Below are 6,619 nucleotides of genomic sequence, written 5' to 3'. Positions count from 1 at the left end.
CTATGCTGTTGCTGTTGCTGTTAAGTCGCTTCAGTCGTGTCCGACTGTGCGACCCCATAGACAGCAGCCCACCAGGCTCCGCCGTCCCTGGGATTCTCCAGGCAAGAACTCTGGAGTGGGTTGCCATTTCCTTGTACAATGCATGAAAGTGGAAAGTGAAAGTGAAGTCGCTCAGTCGTGTCCGATCTTCAGCAACCCCATGGACTGCAGCCTTCCAGGCTCCTCCATCCAATGGGATTTTCCAGGCAGGAGTACTGGAGTGGGGTGCCATTGCCTTCTCCGAACAGTAACTATAGGTCTTATAAAAAACTATAAATATTAACTGAGTCCTTCAAAAATAAAGAGTTTATAGGGGTTTCCCTGGTGATCCCTGGTGGTCCAGTGGCTAAGACTCTGAGCTCCCAACGTGCAGAGTTCGATCCCTGATCAGAGAACTAGATCTCACATTCTGCAACTAGAGATCCCGAGGGCTGAAACTAAGACCTGCCAAAGCTAAATAATTAAATAAATAACTAAATAAAAACGTATGCATTTTTCAATTTCTTTATGCCCCTGTACCTATGAAGATAGTCTCCAAATTCTCATTTCTCTTTAGTAGATAAAGACACTCATCTACTAAAACCTTGAAATGACATCTAGCTCTTGCATTTCAAAGAATCCAATATACGAGGATGCCCCAGTGAATGTAAAGCTTTAACATACTTTTTCCCCCCTCCTAGCTCTATCAAGAGAAGGGCCAGAAAGGTTAGTTGGCTTCTTTAAACGTCTCCTGGGAGTACTGGAGAAGCCACCTTTTGTAGAATAAGTTTGTGACTACATTGTCCAGAAAAGAGGGTATAATCAGACTTGATTATACCTGAATCACTCTGTGGAAGAATGCTGATCTTCAACTGCAGACATTTTGGACTGTTAGATGGGCAAGAAATAAATGAAAATGTTGGGGGGGCGGTTGTTTGTTTTAACAGTGAGCTTTATTCTATGGCTTCATTGGAAAAGACCATGTGGCCATATTCACACCCCAAATTTATTGAGCTGCTCATACAAATAACATTACATTCTCCAGAACCCAGTTAAGAATGGCTCTGTATCCTTGCTTCCAAGTTTTTGATGGCCTATGTGTGACTGTCACTGCTAGAAAAAAATCATTATGTTCAATTCCAGAAGCTGATAATTAGGCCACTCAGGAGAAACCAGTAGACACACACATGCGTACATAGTGTCACACACACAGACACACACACGGTACTATGTGGACTTTCAGGTAACTTTTACCGTTTTAACTGTTGTCATTATCCGCATCAGCACTTTTTTTTTAGAGCTATCTTTTAAAATTATTTATTTATTTGTTTTTGGCTGTGCTGGGTCTTCCCTGCTGCAAAGGCTCTCCTCTAGCTGCAGAGAGCTGGGGCTGCTCTCTAGTTGCGGTGCACGGGCTTCTCACGGCAGTGGTTTCTCTGGTTGCAGAGCATGAGCTCTAGGGCGAAGGGGCTTCAGTAGTTTGGGCACGTGGGCTGAGTAGCTGTGACTTCTGGGCTTGCGAGCACAGGCTCAAGCCCAGGTGCACGGACTTAGTTGCTTTGCCACATGTGGAATCTTCCTGGATCAGGGCTCGAACCTGTGTCTCCTGCATTGACAGGCAGATTCTCATCCACTGCGCCACTAGGGAAGTCCCCTTATTATTTTTTTTAAGTCAAGAGGTTTAAAGAAGTCTGAAATAATAATCTTGAGTATTCATAGCAACTCAGGAAGAATGAATGAGGTGACCCCAGGAAGGGAGGGGGGATAGCCTTTTTGTGGATTGTCATCTCGGTCTCTCTGCACTGATTGTCTTGTGACCTCAGGTGGCATGCAGCACTGAACCAGGCTTCTGTGTGTGAATGGCCCTCCAGCTCCTCCAGGACTACTGTGGAGCTAGCTGGAGGCAGGGTTTGCTCCTGAGATTTTGTGTGTGCGTCGTGATGAAAGACTGCAGGAGAGCTGAGTGAACTGTTCATTCTCCCGGGGGGTGGGGCTCAGGGTTCCGCCCCCCATACTTCCCACCCATCCCCCACACCTACCCAGGCCACAATTTTGTCCTGAGACAGGCTGCTCAGTCTTTCTGTTGGACTGGCAATTTGAGGGAAGCTAGGGACCAACAGCCATAATGGACTAAAAACTAGGAAGGTGAGTGTTGTTAAATTACAATAACATTCACGCTTCTAGGGAAGCTGCAAAAGTCATTCCCGTCAGATGTACTCAAAATCAACAGCCAAATTACTCCTGCCAAATGCTCTGAGCTACTGAATAAAGCCCCGTACTATGTAAATGGTAGCTCCAACCCTCTAGTACCATGCCTGAATAGTAATCATGAAAATTCTTATCCTCCGTAATGCATGGTAATGATTATTTATTGATTGACTACCACATGCAACGTTCTCTTGCAAGTGCTTTAGGTGTGCTGGGATACTTGTCTCATAACAACCTTGCAAGGTTATAAGGAGTAGCCAGAAATAAGAATTGTTATCCCATCTGATAGATGGGGAAGGAGAAATTCAGGGCACATAAGCAACTTGCTCAGTGTCACTGCAGTGGTGATATCAATTTGATTAAAGTATATTCTTTGGAAAAAAAAAAACCTCAGGACTTCTCCATGGGACTTGCCTGGTGATACAGTGGATAAGAATCTGCCTGCCAATGCAGGGGCACAGGTTTGATCCCTTATCTGCACAGATCCCTCATGCGGTGGGCAGCTAAGCCTGGACACCACAACAACTGAGCCCGTGCTCTGGAGCCCATGAACCATAACTGCTGAAACCCATGCACCTAGAACCTATGTTCCACAAAGGCGCCACCACAGTGGGAAGTCTCTGCACCTCAATGCAAAGTAGTCCTTGCTCACTGCAACTAAAGAAAGTCTGTGCAGCAATGAAGATCCAGCATGACCAAAAATAAGTAAATAAATAATAATAATAAAACCACGGAAAACTTCTGTTTGTAAAAGTTAATTACAAGCTCAGGGACATTTTAAACAAAGTTTTTACTGGAAAAAAAGTTACGATGGTAAAGATTAAAAATCAAGAGGTAGCTTCATTAAGCGACTCCTATCATGAGTAATTTGGAATGAAAGGGTTTTTGAATGATCTCTACCTTAGTTTCCTTAGAAAAGAGCCAAGTTCTTAATAAGTATGTCTGCAAAAGAGGAGGAACCTGGGGCTGAATCTTATTTATAGAGGCAAAGGGTTATTTTTATTTCAACCTCACAGTCTTACTCTCCTCTTGAATTTGCCAGTTAACGCAGGAATAGCAAATGATGTGGAGATGAAGTCTGAGTTGTCTAGGTCCTACTTGCCCTACTGGAAATCCTTAATTTAGGCTTAAGGCAGGTTTATGCAGGTATATGCTGCCATATAATAGCTCTAGTCCACAGCAGGATTTCATAGTCAAGCTGTGGAACAAGTATAGATAATTTACGTTTAGTATAGTAGTCCTTAGGGCTTCCCAGGTGGCTCAGTGGCAAAGAATCTGCCTGTGAATGCAGGAGACTCTGGAGACAAAGATTTAATTCCTCGGCTGGGAAGATCCCCTGGAGGAAGAAATGACAACCCACTATGTATTCTTGCTGGGAAAATCCCAAGGACAGAGGGGCCTGGTGGGCTATAGTCCATGGGGTTGCAAAGCATCAGACAGGACTGAGCGACGAAGCACACACACTTAACAGGCCTTCAGGATCCCAGGGGACTAGGACTTCCACGGACACCAAAATCCACGAATGCGCGAGTCCCATATATGAAATGGCATATCATTTGCATTTGACCTACACACATACTTTAAATCATCTCTAGATTGCTTGTAATATCTAATACCATGTAAATGCTATGTAAATAGTTGCAAATACAATGTAAATGTTATGTAAATAGTGCAGTGCACGGCAGATTCAACTTTAGCCTTTTGGAGCTTTCTGAAATGTTTTTTTTTTTTTCAAAATATTTTCAACATATGGTTGGTTTAATCCCCGATTCAGAATCTGTGGCTAAGAGGTCTGGAGGTCGATGGTAATTGATTTAATTAAAATGGGGCAAGTTCATAGCCGTGCTACAGCCTGCTCATACTTGTTCACAAAGCTAACTGCACACAACGCTTTCTAATTCTGCATTTAGTGACATCTCATTGGTATTTTGAAATCAGCCATTGCAGAAGTATTTACCTTATGTAAATTGGCAAATGCTATAAATCAGAACTTTTATTCCCCAAGAGGTAGTTGTTAAACATTCACCAGAACACTACTGGGTAGATTGTATCATTTGCTCAAAAATATCTGCTGTCAACTTAGAGAATGAACTTACGGTTGCCTGTATAAACTGCTGTATTTTAAATGGATAACCAACAAGGACCTGCTGTATAGCACAGGGAACTCTGCCCAGTGTTACATGGCACTGTGGCTGGGGAAGGAGTTCTGGGGAGAATGGAGACATGTGTGACTGAGTCCCTTTGCTGTTCACCTGAAACTATCACAGCATTGTTAATCTGTCCTCGATCTTTTCCAGCATTAGGATCTTTTCCAGTGAGTCAGCTCTTCGCATCAGGTGGCCAAAGAATTGGAGCTTTAGCTTCAGAATTAGTCCTTCCAATGAATATTCGGGGTTGATTTCCTTTAGGATTGACCAGTTTGATTAAGTGACAAAGGTTGATTAAAATTCAGCCTTGTACCAAGGACCAATAGAAGGCATGGTCCCTCTATGAAAACCTCTCAGTGGATGAAGGTGGCACCCATTAAATCTTCTCAACTGGACAAAATGACTCCAGGAAAAGAGATTATAAGTGTGGTTCTGCCACTGAAGAAAAATAAACTCAAAATACTTGCAATTAATTCTAGAGAGAATCATAAGTAGAAAAGAACTGGGGATGTGGCCATTGGCACATAACGTTTGATTTGGGATTTTATCATTTGCAACTAAAAGCATTCTCTATAATAAACTGCATTATAGGGTTATTGGCAGGATAAACTGAGATTGTACACATAAAGCATTTAGCAAAGTGGAGTAGTTCTTTGGAAAAATGGGCCAGAGAGCAGATAAGAAATAGCAAGAAATCTCAGTTAAAAGATTCAATGCTGGGATTTCCCTGGCAGTCCAGTGGTTAAGACTCTGCCTTCCAATGCCAAAGGGTGTGGGTTCAGTCCCTGGTCAGGGAACTAAGGCCCCACATTGCTGCAGTGTGCAGTCAAAAATGAAAAGAGATTCAATTTTAATAATTTCACAAATGGAAATGACCCTGTACTGGGTCAGTATAGTAGGATGGAAAGAACTTGGGTTGTAGAATCCTATAGGGTTGAGTTTAAACCTCTGCCACTTGACAAGCTGAATGGCATTGAGCAATTCACATGCAAACAAATTCTGGGCCTTGGTTGTTTCATCTACATAATGGGGATAATATGATTTCCTTGTAATGATTAAAAGAAATAATAAAGCATGAGGCATCATTCTTGGTGTCTAGTACACATTGGGCACCTCTCTCCTCCTAAATCACCTGCTACCAGCACCGAGTTGGTAAGAGGGGTTTACTGATTTCTACCCAAGGTGCTTTCTAATGAATAGTGTATGATTTTCTCAGTACTTGTTGTTTTGCCAGAATTCGAACACAGAAAGAAACTTAATTTGCTTTAGAAGGAAAAAGAATCACAGCTAATAGTGACACCCATCTGTCCTGAGTAGTACGAAGCCCTGACTTGGCGAGACCATCTCTGGCCACAAGAAGTTGTCTATCCCACTCAACTCGCAGTATTCCACGGGTGACCTCTGTTGTCTAAGGATGGTCACTTGCCTACGTCGGTATAATAAACTGAATTAAGGAGTATGTATTCTAGTGTATTCCATGTTTGGGCTGAAGACGTCTCTCCCTTGCTGGCCATGAAGAACAAAGCACGAAGTTTCAGGACGGGTGCCTGGCTGTGTTGGAATTGTGCGGGGAACCAGCCTTAGGCTGAATCCAGACGCTGAGGACAGTAGCACATAGGAATGGAAACAGAGTGTGTCTGTGACGCTGTCTTTGTGCTTGCAATCAGACTGCATCTAGATTCCCGTTCAACTTCTGGCTTTACAGTTACAGGAGGTAATGGGCTTCCTTGTTTTTATGCCAGGCTATCAGTCAGTAGAAACTGATCAGCGAGGAGTGTGCAGCAGCACCAAAGGGTAGGGTCCATGCCAGGGATGCTGAGGGTCACAGACCAGAAGTCTAGCCACCTGGGTTCCGAGCTTGTTCCACCTTGTGCTAGCTGTGTGGCTGTTAGAAAATGACTCAGCCTCTCTCTGCTTCAGTTTCTGCATCTGAGAAGCAATGATAATAATAGATCTTATCTCATAGAGTTCCTGAGAGGATACATTTGCATAACACCCAGTGCCTGGTGCACAGTGAGTTTTAATATAATCTGATGCTTTATCATGATCACCTCCAGATGCAAAGACCGTCTAAGGATCCACAGAGTGATGCTGAACTGGGGCCCCCATTCTCTTCCTTTCTGTTCTTGACTCTACATCTCTTCATGATGTTGGGTTTTGTTCTCATTCCCTTTCCGGATCACCTTTCCTTCTTTTGTCCCTTGCACTAGCTGTAATTGGCATTGATTTATAGCATTATTTGCAGT

This window comes from Bos taurus, chromosome 14, assembly GCF_002263795.3.
Source record: "Bos taurus isolate L1 Dominette 01449 registration number 42190680 breed Hereford chromosome 14, ARS-UCD2.0, whole genome shotgun sequence".
Classification (NCBI taxonomy): domain Eukaryota; kingdom Metazoa; phylum Chordata; class Mammalia; order Artiodactyla; family Bovidae; genus Bos; species Bos taurus.
Note: the sequence above shows the minus strand (reverse complement) of the source record.